Here is a 16,396-nt window from a genome sequence, read left to right on the forward strand (position 1 = left end):
CACACTTAGCTCTGGAAAGGGGTGAGCTTTTCTGAACCAACCAGTGGTGGATGAGATTCTGATGTGCTAAAAAAAGAGCTTCAAAGAAAAGTAGCTGATAGCCTTCAAAATTAAAAGAAAATTAACTGAGAACACAGGTGTAGAGAATTTGCACAACTTGTCAATGTAAGGATCTAAAGCTTTTTACTGACTTGTAACTGATCGAGTTCCAAAGACAGCTCATGCTTAAGCCACCTAAACATTTCCAATTCCTTCACCAAGACCAGAATCTGAAATACAGCAGTGAAAAATGGTCTGAAATGACAGATTACCCCAAGAAACGTTCCCATTCATGATATCATATTATATTAGACCAGTTGTGACATCAAAAAATGATACATCTAAAAATATAGGAAAAGAGATTTAAATAAGTCTCTGAACATCAGAGTTGCAACATTCTTGACAAGGAACAAAGATATTCTCCACCAAGTGCTGCAGTGGCTATTTCATTAAGGAAGCTGGGTCCTGGCACATAGGATTAAAAGGCTTCAAAGTGTTTAACAAGCTTATTTTTCAATTTTTTTTTTTAATGGAAGTTCACATTTTTCACAGTTTGTTAACAGCCTTTGCATTTGTAGCCTTTTTGCTCTTTGAACAGAAGATGTTTGCTAAATCTGCTAAATTTTCAATATATTTCACTAAGGCATAGCAAACTGTCAAAATTCCCAACAGTGTTGAACTCAAATTAGTTTCCAAAGTAGGGGCATGATCCCCATCAGGATGATTTGAAGATGGAATTAGTAAAAAAAAAGTTGATTTCATGTTATTTTCCTTCAGTTTATTCCCCATGACAATAAAAGTATAAGATGGAGGGTTAGAACTTGTCATGGGAGTGCCATAAGATTTGCAGTTTAAACTTTTTAAACTAGCTCTTGTTTAAACTGAAATTAGTATTTTTATTTATTTTTTGCTCTTCATGCTTACAGCCGCTCAGCATTCCCTATGACCTAATCCATCGCCTCTCAGATTATTAATCAATTTCTTCATTGTCATGCTATTATTTAGATGGAAAAATCATCAGCAGTTAGCTAAGCAGAGCCAGATAACCAGAGCCATACCTTGCACTACAAGGAAAAATACTAAAACTAAACAGCTCTGCCAAGAAAGGCCTGGAGCCAAGACTGCTCATTAAAGCCTAGAAACATCTGTCTGCTTATGAATGCCTAAGATCTCAGTGCAGCTTTTTTTCCTCTCTGCCTTTGACCTTCACTGGGATTCCCAGCAGAGGTCTGCACTTGAGTCTAGCCATAACTATTTAACCAGTTCCCACAGAGGGAGGAGGATTGCTCTTTTCCATGATAACCTTCACCTTCTTGCTCCTAACTCACCTTGCATTTCCCCGAGGAGATTGACTAATCAGAGAAATATAAGGAAAAAGAAAAAAATAAAAAGCCCTATGAGGACATATATGTCCATCCCAGGAGGCAACTTCCATAGCCTGATTGCTCTTTCCTTTCAGTGTTTGTCTTCTTTCACAAGTTAAAAATAATACATAACAGAGATAAGAGGAGACATCCTGAATATTCTGATGAAAGCTGAAAATAGATTTATATCACAATTTCAGTGTTATCTCTACTGCAGTGGCACTTTGGTGTGCTCAGTAGTGCCATTTGCAACTTCATTGCATTCTTCTGGAGATAAAATATGTAGCAAAACCTACCCACACTCAGTGGATATATCTGTGGTGAGAGGGATGAGAGAACCATTTATGGTTTTTTGGTGATTCAGGCCCTGCAATTTGTTTCAGTGTGGTATGCAGCTGCAGGTACCATTGTATTGTTGTTAATTTATGTTTTTGTCTCTGCTGTGACAGCTCTTAGCAATTTCTGAGAAGTTTGGTGTTCCTTGGTGATAAATAGTGGTCCTGCTTATGGTAGAAAACAGTCCCTTTGTACAATCTTTAAGCCTAGGTATGATTTTACTATCTAGAAAGATATAGGTTATAAAGGGAAGAGTTGTCCTTCATATCTTTTGTAGAAGCTGGTTGCAGTCCTGGCTCAAGAAAGGTGCCTGGCACAGGTTTCCCAGAGAAATTATGGATGTCCCATTCCTGGAACTCTCCATGGACTTAGTTGAAGTTTCAGTGCTTGTGCTAGTGGAAGGTGTCCCAGCTCAGCCCAGGAGGTTTGGAAATTGATGACCTTTAAGGATCCCTTCCAACCAAACTATTCCATGGTTCTATGACCTGACGTGGAAATCTGTGAAGTGAACAGACCCGTTAAGGGAGTGTCACCAGTTACTTTGGTTGGTCACAACAAAAGTCCATTTCTTGTCCTGCACCAGCCTGGACTATCACTGGCCATTTTTTAGTGGAGCTCTCGTGAGCTCTGAGCCAGTGTACATCTTTTGGGACCACTTTGGGCTAAAAGTGCAGTGTTAGTGCGTATGGCTAATTTCCCAGTGGCCTGTTCCACACCATTGTTCTGGAGAAACTGGTGTTCCTCCTTCATTCCAGAATAAGAACTTAACAACTCTTCCCACCCACTACTCATGTACTGTTGCATCCTGGCGCCCTGAAATTGTTATTTTTGCTAAATTTCTTGTGCTCATCCAACCCTCCTGCATTTAGAAAGACTAATTAATCAAAACTAATTTAACAGTGCTTTTCTCTTTAGCTGAAGACTATTCCAGTGGCATCAGCCTGGCCTACAGGCAGGAATACAGCAGAAAGTGTTTCTGATCCTGCCTTGCCACAGACACTTGGGCACATCCTAGACTGAGCTGTCAAGCTGTGTGCACCAAGCATGGGCTCAGTTGACTCCTTCCTTCCCACAGTCAGAGGTACACCTCAACACACTTGCAAAGCAGCCTCGGAGTCCCTCTGGCACTGTGTGACCTGAGGCACTGTGCACAGCTGGATGGCTGAGCCTTTCATCTGCTTTTCAGGAGTTACTGAAGGCCCAGGTGAGGGACCCAGGGAGAGGTCACAGATTGATGCTGCAGCTGGGCTGGGGAGACTGAGAGTAGAGCTGTTTTCAAGAGGCCCTCATGGCAAAATCCACATCTCCCTGTCACGTGTCTGCCTGCTTCATGATGCTGGAGAAGAGACTTCCATTGCTGATGAGCAGCCTCAATGCCATAGCTCATCCCACAGGAAAAAAAGCAAGATTGTTTGTCTCTTACTTTTTTCCTTAGGTGGAATAATGAGGAAAAGCACATTTAACCCTTTAAGATGCGTAGATAAAATGGCAATTTGCATGTACAACCTGTCAGACTATGTCCTAGTGACAATCACTGTAGGCCAGGATGTAGCTGGAGGTGAAGCAGAGGTTGGGAGTTGCTATATGCAGGGCTACATTTCTGATTTCCTTTGTAGTGAGACTAATCAAGGTCTGTGCTACTTTACTATTTATGCCTCCTTGTTTTTTGTTTTTTTTTTTACAATGATTATATGAACAAAGATTGCCTTGCTTGCGTGTTGGGTATCATGGCTCGAAGATCAGGAAGTGCATTGGTTTCATCAGATGCAGCACAGACACCACACATAGTATATTTACAGCAATATAAAGTTTATCATATGCAGCTATTAAGAAAGCAGTAATCATCAGTCTCTGAATGCTGGATAGCTAGCATGAAAAACACACTTTATAAATTAATGCTTAACGTACCTACAAGCCTCCCAGGCTTTCCCCCCTCAACGTCCAGCAGTGCTACTTAGCTGAATTTCCTCTGACTTGAATTTCTGGCTTGACCTTTCCTCCTCCTCATTTGTTTTGTGCAGTGCTGGTTTCACTCTTGAATGAATCAGTATCAGCTTTAGCCCTGATCAGTCGCAGTTTTACACTGAGAAGGGATCAGTATCTCAGTAGTGGATAAGCTATTTGTTCTAAATGTATGTGGCAGATGTAGGTAAATAGTGTTAGCCAATTGCCTTATTAATTAAACTTTGCTGATTTTTTGTATGACAATACTTTCCACAAATAATTTATCATTTTACGTAGGCCTGGAATCACAATGTTGGTTCATTATTCTCCAGTGAATTCACTATTTCAGTGAGAGTGGAAACAGTAGGACCATGCAGTTTGACCCATTGTTTTGGGTCCCTTATGGCAAGAAGGGTCTTGAGGGGCTGGAGCATGTCCAGAGAAAGGTAACAGACCTGGAGAAGTGTCTGGAGCAGAAGTCTGATGAGGAGGGCTGAGGGAGATGGAAGGGGGGGCTCAGCCTGGAGAAAAGGAGGCTTGGGGGGGACCCTGTGGCTCTGCACAGCTCCTGACAGGAGGGGCAGCCAGGTGGGGGTCATTCTCCTCTCAGGTAACAAACAATAGGAAAAGAGGAAATGACCTCAGGTTGCTTCAGAGGATGTTTAAATTGGATATTATGGAAGACTTCTTCACTGAAAATGTTTTTAAGAATTGGAACAGGCTGCCCAGTGAAGTGGTGGAGTCATTATCCTTGGAAGTATCCAAAAACATGCCAAAGTGGTGATTTAGTGATGGGTCTTGTCAGTGCTGGCGGAATTGTTGGACCTGATGATCTTAGAGGCCTTCTCCAGCTTTAATGCTTTTCTTTCTCTATGAGCATCATGTGTGATGAACATTCTCTCACCTGACCAGCTCAAAGACATAAAATGAATGCCTGTTTCTGGCTGGGTCTTCATATATACCTGTGGATGAACTTTTGCACACTGAAACAAGAGGGGAGAAATTAATTGGGTGATGCAGAAGTTGAATAGGTATCCAGAGAAACACATAAATAAGTCACCTGGCTTTCTTCAATAGCAAAGATTTGACTCAACAGGAGCTGTGTTTTGTAGGGCACTGAGTGCATAAATTCAGAGACAGACTGATGTATGGTCTAGGATTTTCAGGCCCATCTTCCATATCTTAGTTTTCTTGTGTAACTGCAGAAAAAAATGTCTTCAGTGTTTGAGTGGGTGATGGGGATAAAAGCAGTTTCCTGCCATACAGTGCCTCAGTGAGCTCTGACACTCACCAGTGCCCAGAGAATGCAGCGTTAGACCCATGGCAGTGCTTGCAGTGGATGGGAGAAGAGCCAGGTAAGAACTTCACTCACTGAGGATTGGTGGACTATCAATCACCCTCCCTTTCCCCAGCTCTGCCTCTGCTGGGGTTTCCTCAGACACCCCAGGCTCCTACATTGCTTCCAGCAACTTTTCCAAGCCCCAGTTTTAGTGGGTTTTTTTCCCTCCCACTGTGTCCCATGATGAGGGACAAGTACTGTACAGCTACAGGGTGAGTGTTTGTGCCATCTGGCCCATAAAAGTTACCATCAGAGCTTAAAAAAAACAAAAAAACCTTTATTTGTAAATACAGTTACATTCATCAAAACAGCTGTTTAGGACTCTGAATGTTTAGGAAACCAAACAAACCAAGCAAGCCCAAACTACTGAAACAACTTCCAGAAGTATTATCTGCCCCTTTAGAATAAATGTCCTTGTTTTCGACTAAGTTTTCTATCAGTCCTGTGGAGAGGAGAGCAAGCCAGCATGACAGTTTCTCCTCTCTGCCTATGGTGTATGCTACAGGGGTGTGCTGCTGATGGGGAAAGTGAAGCAGAGCTTTCCTTGAAAGTGTTTTGACTAAGGCAATTTAAATACAGTGAGTTTTGTCTTTGTTGTTGTTGTTTAAGGCTACCTTTTAATTTACTGTGCTGCTTCCAATGTCTGCACTGACCAAGGAGAGAAGAAACAGGAGGGAAGCTGGAGTGGGAGAGGAAGCAGGACTATTTATCACCTAACCTAACTTTTATTTCCTCTCTTAATGATTGTATGTTTATGGCACTGCCTGAGGCTCACTGCAAAGTTCTTTAGACCAGCGATGAATTAATCAAATTAAATTCTGTGACCCTTTTGCTTTTTGGGAGTGTTGCAAGCCTCCCAGCACCCTGCCTAATTTCTGTTTCTTACTTTGCTCTCTGTCCAGCAGTCAAGCAGTTCTTCCTTCACAACTTGGCGTCCCCCAGCTATTTATCTTCACTCTGTCTGGCCAATGCCAGAACGTCTTGTTTGAAGTTTTTATTCAGACCACTGCTAGTTTATGAGGTTGTGCAGATTCCACGTTGGGTGTGCAGCTGCTTCACGTCAGACACAATTGGCCTCTGCTGGGCTCTTGGCTTTAAAAGGCGATAAAGAGCCACGGCCAGATTCTCATCTCGGCCCAGCATAAATCTCCCCACTGAAACTGGGGAGGTTGAACTTCAGGAGTGGGGCACCCACTGAGGCAAAAGGACAGTGTGGGGCTGGAAAGTTCCATCCACAGCTTCAGTGGCACACCAGAGCAGGACACTGGGCATGCCAGAGTCATTCTGTCTGTATTCAACCTGCCAGGTGCTGAAAATAGTCCTGGTTCAACACTTATAAGATTTTCTTAGCTTGGAGGGAGTGGATCTGTTGAGACTTTGATTGTGCCAGCCTGGGTTAAGAAGAGTGAGAGGGAAGCCTGTTTGCTTTAGCTCTGGACCGTACACAATGCAATTTCTTGGCGCTGATAGTGTAGGTGCAAGGCAAGAGGTCTGTTTGGATGCTTGGAGGAGGTAAAACAGAGCCATGGCTGCACCTTTGCTACAAACCTGCTGGTCAGTGGGACTCAAAGCTGGGAGTAGGAAAATCTGAACTTAAGGCATCTGTCAGTGAGAGGGATCCTGATGCATTCAGAGCAACCTGCACCCTGACCTACCCAGCTGCAAAACTGAGCTGGGGTCTGACCTCCAGGACACGATCTGAGGCTGCTTCTCCATTCCCACTGCCTTCCAGGAGTTTTGTATCCATGTGTCACAGCCAGAGAAAACTTGAAAGGGCTCAGTCTGCACGATTGCAATAATGATGTTGAACAACAAAAGGAGAAAGAATGTCCTGTTTTAAGGTCTCAACAAGAAGGATGTCAGGATAATTCCCCTGTAGGTAAAGGGCTGTGAGGAGGGATGGGAAAGAAAAGCTGTCCATGGAGGAGTTTTTACACAACCTCAATGACTTGAAAAGACCCAAGGACTCATAATAAGAATCATTAGTGATTTGTCATTGAAAATATGCACCTGGGCATAGATCCCCATAGGCTTTTGCAGCTGCACTGAGTCTGACCGAGCTCTCTCATGGCGCAGTGCAGTCTTCAGGAGGCTTCAGGACTATGTGCAGTGCAGAGTTAACTGTCAAGCAAGGGCAGGACTGGATGGCTCCAAGGGATTTGCTAATGAGCTATCAAGCTGTGGGTCACTGGTTGAAATTTAATCTGTAAGAACAGTGACAGAAAATCAAATCAAAGTGCTGATGTCAGAGTGATGCTGGAGCGGCGGCGAAAGCGTTGCTTGTGCCTTGTGCAGCGCACAGAGGCAGCTCAAATGAACTGGGAGAAAATTGTGAGGAGCTTGTTGGGATCCCAACTGCAAAATACAGCTCAGCCAATTTGAGTTATGCCACATAACTCACTTGTCTTAGTGCAGTTGCTTGTGAATGACAGCAGACTATCTATCTCCTCAGAGAATCTGACCCAAACCCAGCCTTACACAGAACAGAAAACACACTTGTGGAGACACCTGGGTAGAGTTTGCTCAGCAAGGAGTGTCACAGAATGTGAATCAGCAATGTACCACAAAGCTCAGTAGCTTGTGGTGCTGCTGATGGAGCTTTTATTGTGATTAGGTCCTACATTGAGGTCAGTAGTAATGACATTCCCATCCCCATCTCATGGGGAAACTTGGTGGTTTCACCATAGCTTTCTCTGGGCTGGGGAGGGCCCACACTACTGCAGGCTATTAAACCAGCTCTTGTGGTTTTCATAGTTACCAAAGGGAAAGCTGAGGAAGGAAGGGACGGGGGCAGCAGGTGCCCTCAGCTGTGATAGTGGTACTGGGTATGTGGGTCAGCCTGTTGGCTCAGGAAGGCTTATTCTGGTGCTTTTTGCCCCTCTGGTGTTGTCCTCTTCACTGATTTTTTGAGGGAATTCAGTCCCAAGCAGCTGAGCTGAGGATACAGTATTTCTCCAGATGGCACAGTCTTGCCATTACAGCTCTGTGTCTCTGGCCTTTCCTGCCTTCACTGTAGGCAGGAAAGGGAGCAATAGTCAGCATTGTTTTTTGTGCCAGCTATGATTAGTTGGCATAAAGAGCACTTAAGTAAGTTGACACAGCCTTTGAGTTGCTGGGTTTGCTAAAAAAAGGAAAGAAAAAAAAATCCCTGGACTACTACAGGGTGTCTTTGCTGCCTGAAGTCTCATCTGCACCAGTAAAAACTAGGAACAAGGTCAGTTGCAGAAACTTTGTCATCCAGATATTTAATTTTAATTTTTATTTAAAAAAAAAAAAGTCTGGGGGAGCAACAAGTTTTAAAAAAAAATAGTTAAACTCCAAATTCATGCAGATTTCCTGTTTTGCTTCTTAACAAAACCTCAAAACCACTTTGAACAACTTTCCCACCTCAGCTGAGGGTGGAGTTGTGTACGCCCTACACGTGGCCTCCAGAAGGGCAGCCAGGGAGAGCAGCACACCTCCTCTGGCACGCTGGGGCTGGGTTTGCTGCTCACAGGGCAGCCAATATCTGTGCCTGTGCTTGGCTGCCCACAGGAGCTCCCGACTCAGCCAGTTACGCTGGAAAACTTTAACTTTCCTATTTCCAGCGGAGCAGACAAAACAGTGGAGATGTGTCAGGCAAAAGCTGGAAGCAGTTGATAAAGGGTTGCCTCCCCAAGATACCGGGCAGATATCAGCTGCTGTCAGTGCGCTGCTGTAATTCCATTGATTTGATCTGCTGAGACAACATCTCGGTAAATAAGAAGAGCAGGGAAATATATTGCGCTGAAATTAATGGTTTGCTGCCTGATCTCCTCTTAAATGAATTCATTGCAATCTGAAGCAATGTGTGTGTTTTGCAAACCCAGCATTCCTTGGCTCCTACACTGCATCATGACATTACTTTAGGCGGTGGGGAAGATCTTATTTGTGATATAGTAGTGCAGCCTGGGAACTCTGGATGGAGTTATGGCATTTGGGTGTGTAATTCTAAGTAACAATAAGCAGTGCTTAACATTTCCTCCCACATGAGAAGCGCACCCATTAAAAGTTTAGCCAAGTCAGCTGTGCAAGTTCTTGCACAAAAAGACAAACTGCTAAAGAGCTAATAGGAGCCACTCTTATGTTAAAGAGTGGGTAGAGCATGCATTAACCCAAATTCTCCTTCTCTGCTGCTAATCAGTGAAGAGTCTTGCTGAGATCAAAGAAACCCCTAGCAGGTAAAAATGGTAATAAATCAGGCCCAAGCCCGGGTTCAGAACTCATGAGTCGTTTTCTCAGCTCTGTTCTTGAGATACTGCATAGCTTGAAGAAGTCAGTGAATGTGATTTAGACCATTCATGAGTCAACTTAAGTCCCTGTGAGAATGAACTAGAAGTGTCTCAGTCCCCGGGAATGGCTCAGTCTGTTTCATCTGAAGAGGAACCTACCTCCCAGAGAGACTGAGTGTTACATGTAAATCTGGACAGTGAGTTTTAGACCTGAGAGGAACTTAAACACAAAAGCATATGGTTTTGTTTGTGTTCAGTGACTGACAGCCTGTGACAGTCCATCCTGACTCACAAAGTGGGTAAGAGGCTGCTAATATCTCATGAGGTGTGGAAAAGAGCCCGCCTCATTAAGCCACAGTTTGACAAAACTTTCAGGTGATATCGAGCTAGCACAAAACACTCCAGCAGGAGAAATTTGGAGCATGTTCATACTCTTTATGTGGTCCCAAGCAGAAAGACAGTCTATGTCTCTGAACTGCTTGATGCAGGCTGGTTTGTGTTCACACAGCTGAGAGCTGCTAGCAGCTGGAGCTGGCAGATCATCCACACTGCACAACACTTGATCCTGGTCTCCACTGGACAACATCTCCCTGTAGACCTGCTGCAAAATTCTAAGTATTTCTGGGTTTTTAGGTTTGGGGGTTTGTGTTTGTGTTTTGTTTGTTTGTTTCCTAGCACAGATGCCAAAACATCTTTTTTCTGCAGCCATGTGCTTCCTGTGTGCTCTGGGGAGTGACAGGTGGGTTATTGGTATTGAGGATATTGAGGCTTGAGGCTAGCACTGCAATATTGCACCAGGTAAAGAGACGAAGCTGTGTGGTGCTTGTCCAGGCTGTGCCTGGAACAGAACCTGCAGCACACAGGTCAGCTTTGCCATGCCCAGCTTTCCTCTCAGATGGAAAAAATCCTCCCTAATGGCCAGCTAATAACTGGAGAGTGTGGAGGGCCTGGGTACCAGGATGCAGGAGACATGCCAGACATGTCAGTCTGGCAGTGTGGAATCACCCAGGCATTCCTAAGTGGCAGCTAAGTCTGGGTCACAGGGAAGGCCTGTTCCCCTGCTAACTCAATTCATGCCATTTTTCTGATGGAGGTCTGCAATAGAAGCTTCACTCCCTGTTTACTGGGTTGATCTCTCTCGTTTCTGCATCCTGCACTCTGGTTGTTGAGTGGTTGACCTTAGTGCCTCCACTCCAGCCTTACCTGTCTCCTGGAATAGCTGGGGCAATGGGAAGTGCTAGGGGCAGACCCCCTTGGTCTGGACAACCTGGATCTCTACGTTTCTATTTTCAGGATAAGTGCTCAAATCATTACTATCTTGTGCTTCCTCCCACTTATCCCACAACCCAGGTGCTTGCCCTTCAGAGGGGAATTTATATTTTGATTCCCACATAAGCAGGTTTGTGCACTGTTGAGCCTTGAATAAAGCAATTACCCAGCCACACTTGTGAGAATAATACTTCCTAGTGCTTATGCCTGGAGTGGCTGCATGTAACCACATTAAATCATCCCATGAAGGGCCTACAGCTCTCTGTTGTGTTGATGGAGAAACGTGTGAACATCACTTGGGTCCTACTTCAGAGGCATCTGTCACTGCCTTGCCAGTGTGGTTTGCATAGGCACCTGCCCTAAGAGATCTGAATCATCCTGCTGGAGCCAAGCACCTCTTTTATTTTAGATGTTGCAATGAATAAATGGAGTGCCTAAAGCAGACAGTCTCAGTGCGGCCTCCAGGGTCTCCACGTTCACTGGCTGATAGAATGAGATAAAAGCCCTTGCCCAACTCATAGAGCTGTGGCAAGGTTTTAATTAATTAATACTGGTAAGGCTTTGAAATGTAGGGAATGAAGTGGGGTTTACAAACCTAGTGTACTGATGGCACTTTCTACTTCACTTTCACACCCTACCTGAGCAGAGCACAGGGCGGCTGCATCCTCTGATTCATCATGAATCATGAAGCAGGATGCTTAAAACATGGATGGTATTGATGTATTCACACTAGTTAAAATATTACAGGGAAGAGGGATTAATTTTCACTCCAAGAATGCTGTCCAAAGTGCTGGCAGCTCTCTCCTTTTTATTAACCCTCGGTATTAAACCATCTCTAGTGGAGTCCTCAGTCAGCTCATACTCAATGTTTAAGCAAGATGTGCCAGCTGGAGATGTGAGATCCTACTAGGATTTGCAGAGGACCTAATTACTCCCCAGTGACAGTGTTGGCTAGCACAGGTTCTCATTCTCAGCACTGTAGTCCCCCAGGTAGCTTTTGGTCTTCCATTTCTCTGGCATGATTGATGTTAATTATAGCCATGCAGTTGCAACAGTGGGCAGGACACCCAGGAGAAGCTGATATCCCTGAAGTCCTCCTTGTGCTTAGCATCAGATTAGCACACAAAACTCCTTGGGCTAAGTCCCTTGGCAGGTCACACTGTTTCATCAAATTACAAAGTAGCTCATTATGTTCCCAGTCATATTCCACCTATATGTAAATTCTTAATGAAAAAACATTATAAACCTACTCACCCAGCACTCTGCCTCCACTGCTGTATGAAGCACAGGTAAAGGCTACAGGGTAAAGACAGGAGGCTGAATATCTGCAGCTAAACTGTGTAACTGCAGGTGGTGTCACTGAACACCCGGGGGATGCTGTCACTCCACTGTCATCAGGAGGAAATGGCCTCAGGAGAAGGTGGCTGAAGGGCCATCCAGATGGCTGGAGTGATGCTACCAGTAGATCTCCTGAACCAAGGACACCTCTTTTCTTGTGTATAACATGGTTTTGACAGATTTTTTTTTTTGCTCCTGACAGTGTGTGAGAGGAATCCCAGCATTTCTGACTGACCCTCATGCATTTGTCCCGTCAGTGTTCTGTCCACTAAACAGGACCCAATAAAGGACCCTTTTGTATTGACCCTTCACACGGAAGGATACTCATTTTTCCAACATCTTTTTGCAACTAGGAAGCCTTGTACTTTCTGTAATTGTCCCAGAGAAGCTGTGGCTGCCCCTGGATCCCTGGAAATGTCCAAGACTGGGTTGGACAGGGCTTGGAGCAGCCTGGGACACGGTGGAAGGTGTCCCTGACATGGCAGGGGGTGGGACTGGATGGTCTTTAAGGTCTCTTCCAACCAAAGTCATTCTATGATTCTGTGATTATCATCCTTTTGTCTTATGCATTCTCAAAGTAGAATTTACATTTGCCCCCAGGGCAGTGCCTAATTCAGGGAATAAGAGATGTCCTGAAAACCAAGTGAAATTTTAAACTCTGGCAGCCTCAGGTAAAATGACCACTTTTAGTCGAGTTCAGACAGGAGTGAATGTCACAAGAGTGCATCTCCCAGATGAGAATTTACAAGCCAGTGGAGTTTGTGCTCTGGTTACATATGCTATTAAATATTCTGCCTAATTTGTAGGTAGGTGCCTTTCAGCAGTAAATCTCAGACTAGTTTTACAAGAGAGGTCAGTATCTTTCCCCTCATTTCACAGGTGGATAAACCAAGGTGCAGAGAGGTCTAATGCCAGAAGTTTGGTGTCAGAGCGAGAAACAGCTAATTGCAACAGACTTAAATGCATCATTGTCCATGAGTGTCATCATTCTTACTTATAATAATTCTTATTGCAACATCAACCAAATAGCTGTGCAGGCATACCAAAGACAGGAATAGAGCAGTACTGACCTCTTCCCTACAGATAAGGATGTGCTCTCCAGAGATTATTTTTCCCCCACAGAAATGATAAATGACTTAAAGAAGAGCAGGTGCCATTTCTCCACCTGGGTGATTATGCCCAGAGGCAATAGAAGTAATTTTTAGGAAATGGTTCTCCTCCTATTTACATCAAGCTAGTAGCAATACTTATTTTAACACAATTGCCAAGAGACTTTATTTTTAGATCTCATCCACATTGTATCATTCTGAAATTCTTGCTTTGCTCAAGAAAAGTGAAGACATTTCAATGGGAACATGAAATTCTCTGGAAGAATTATTGCTGCCTCACAAATATATATTGATAGCCTAAGAAGACAGTGATCCTTTCTTTCCCATAATGAAAAATGCTTCAAATCTATAAAGCATCCCTAATATTTTACTTTAAAAGACAAAATCACAAGTTGGGTTACCTTTCAGTAGGAAGTTTATACGATTTCTAGCTCTTAAGGGACTCCTTTGGGAGTCTTATTTCATCTGAATGATATTGTTCTCTTGATGGCTATCACATTCCTATAGGAAAATTTGTCAGTGGGGCATAATACTGGTTTAAAAGATCCCAGAAAACAATACAAAATTGAATAAGGAAAATAAAAAAAGAAGAAAGGAAATGAAGGCAGAAGATGCAGTTGATGAAATTCACATAAATAAGAAAAATCCAGCTGCCATGAAGACTGGTCAGCCACATGCATTTCTATAGGTGTATGTCATCTTGGTGTGGTACACTTTTCTGTTTTATTTAATTACCATCTTTCAGATGAACCTAATAATTGCTGTACTGCATTTACCTCATTTGATATTCCACCCAAAGAATATGGAAAAAAAGATATGTAAAAATAAAAAAAATGGCATGATGTGTCTATGGAAGGCATTTTTTCCTCCTTCCACTGAATAACAGATTGTTTTTTGTCCTTGTGAATCACTTTTTATATCCCTTTTGTTTTTCTCCCAGCATAATAATAAATACTCTTGCTACCTACACTTTGGAAACTCGTGGGGTATTTTCTGTCTTTATAATACTTTTGCAAAATCCTTCCCCAGGAAGCAGAAGTTGAAATGTTACCATTTTTTAAGGAACAAAAAACATTAAAGAAGAGAGTCCTCATGGAAACCAACTTGAGAGTTATAGCAATGATTCATGAAGTATGAGGCTTAGCAGAGCAAAACCATGAGCAGGGCTGAGATTTTAATAAGGATGCATCTTCATTTATACTGAGTTAAACCTTGAGAAAAAGTACCTTTATATTTCCTGAATGCCTTCAGTGCTTGGTATTGCCAAAGGAGATGAAGTTTACAAACAAAATTTATTTACAAATGGGCAGCCACATCTCAGGAAGAGAGTGACAATTGTGTAGTGGTGTTCTTAAGTCCCACACACATTTTAGGGTTTGGAAGACTATGCCTAGCACTACAACGGATATCTGGAATTGTTATGTTGGGGTTTTTTTGCTTCCCTAATTTATGTTGTTCTAACTAAGATTATATATATATTTATACTGAAGAAATAGTTTTTCCGGACTGACTGCCAAGAAACCCAGAAGAATAATCTAACAATGTGCAGCTTATGACTGCCTTTTTTCTCATCGCGAAGCAATATTTTTCAGGCTAAGGAATGACATCCCTTGGGATTTCATATGCTGCTGCTTTTTTTGTTTTGTTTTGTTTTTTGTCTTTTTGGCAGAGCTCTTTTATTGCACAATGATAACATATTTATTAGGACTTTTAATTTGCAGCCTTAGAACAGGCCTTTGGTGGCTAGGGGAAGTCATGACCGTGAAAAAGATTTCTCTCTGAGAAACAATATCCCATTTTTAACCATAACATCTGGCCAAAATTTGAATGACATCTTGAGGTTCTATTATGAAGAGATTTGTGGATCTCCTACTAAAGACCAGCACTAAGGTGGTTTTGATAGTTTAGAAATCTGAAGAAATCCTTTTGGACAAGCTTGTGATGGTGATAGTGTCATAAATCTTAATTTCAAATTTCATCAGTTGATATTTGTGGAGACCAAGACACCCTTCCCTAAGCCATGCTACCAGGTTTGTACACATGAATTAACAACACACCATTGACTCCACTTGATTTTCAATTGTCTGTTGATTTTGTCAGTGGAACCACACTCCTCACTTCCAGTGCCCATTTATTCTACACCTTTTCCTCTGAACTAGTAACCTGTTTGGTTTAAAAGGAGAAAAAAACAGAACATGTCTACATGTTACAGTCTCATTCTTCATGAGAATTTTTTGGTGTCACAAAAAGCAATGTGTATCCACAGAGCTTTACACAACCTAATTAGTGACCAGTTGACACTGTGCCTCTAATTGTCCGCAACTGGAAGCAAAAAATGCTGCCTGTGAGCCAAAGCTGATTAATGCTCTTCGTTGATGAATTTCTTTTTTTTTTTTTAAAGGAGCTAAGGGAGAGCCACAAAAGCCTTGAACTTTCACAAGGACTGCCTCTGCTTTAGGGGAATTTTGATCTTGCCTGCTGTTTTGTTTGTTTAAAAAAATGGTGATGTGTAATCTTCAGGAACGTACCTCATCATCCAACCCACAAACTGTTGGCAAAATAATAAACCTACACAGAATGTACTGTTAGATCCTTTTTTTTTTTTTAACTTCTTCCTTTCAGTGGTATAAATCACAGCTTTTTGCTTTTGCAAAATAAAGTATAGGCTTTGCACTGGGTAGTTGGCACCGGTTTTTTTCTGGCCAAATGTTCCATGCTGGCTCCAAAGCAACTGTGGACATTGAGTTGGCTATAGTTTGTCTTTGAACTCATTTGCAAGAATTCAGTCTTCAGAGGCCTCCAAAAAAAAATACATAGTTTATTTATCAAATTGCTGTTTAACTCTTTTGTGTGCTGAATTGCAGGTGGTAATTTGACTTCAGTTTTCAGTTTTTTTCAATTTGCCTGGCTGAGTTTCATGCACTGTTTACCTCCTCCAGTTTACATAGATGGTATCATCCTGCCATTTAGGTCCAAAAAGTCTGTGCCTTTCTGATTATCTTACACAGTCTGGAGAAGATCCTAAAAATCAAAGAGTCCTTTTGTTAGCTGGTTGCAAAACTAAGTTTCAAATAACTCGACTATTATTTGCTAAATATACATTATATTTCCAGAAGTCTTCTCGGCTGTACATTAAAGAGACATAAAGGCATGTATTTTCCTTTATGTCTCTTTAATGTAGTAGAGAAACAGGACTATAGCTGCGTCTTTCGCTGTTAAGTTGCCCACTATGTATTTCTAAATTATTTTGAACAGAATACTAAATTCTAAATAGAACGGAATGGGAGTGTACCCATGGTCTCTCTCCTTGGACCAGTTTCTGATTTTGTCTGTCAAACACAGTTTGAAGTTTTAATCAGCTGGATGTTCAGCAAGAAATAAGTGATGGTTATTGGTGTGTAAAACATT

At 42.5% G+C, this 16,396-nt stretch overlaps 1 protein-coding gene across 1 annotated transcript in view; it reads left to right on the plus strand.

Moving 5' to 3' along the window:
• The window catches only part of SETBP1 (SET binding protein 1), a 251,868-nt gene that overhangs the window by 173,066 nt on the left and 62,406 nt on the right, over window positions 1-16,396 (plus strand).

Source organism: Geospiza fortis, unplaced genomic scaffold (assembly GCF_000277835.1).
Source record: "Geospiza fortis unplaced genomic scaffold, GeoFor_1.0 scaffold488, whole genome shotgun sequence".
NCBI lineage: Eukaryota > Metazoa > Chordata > Aves > Passeriformes > Thraupidae > Geospiza > Geospiza fortis.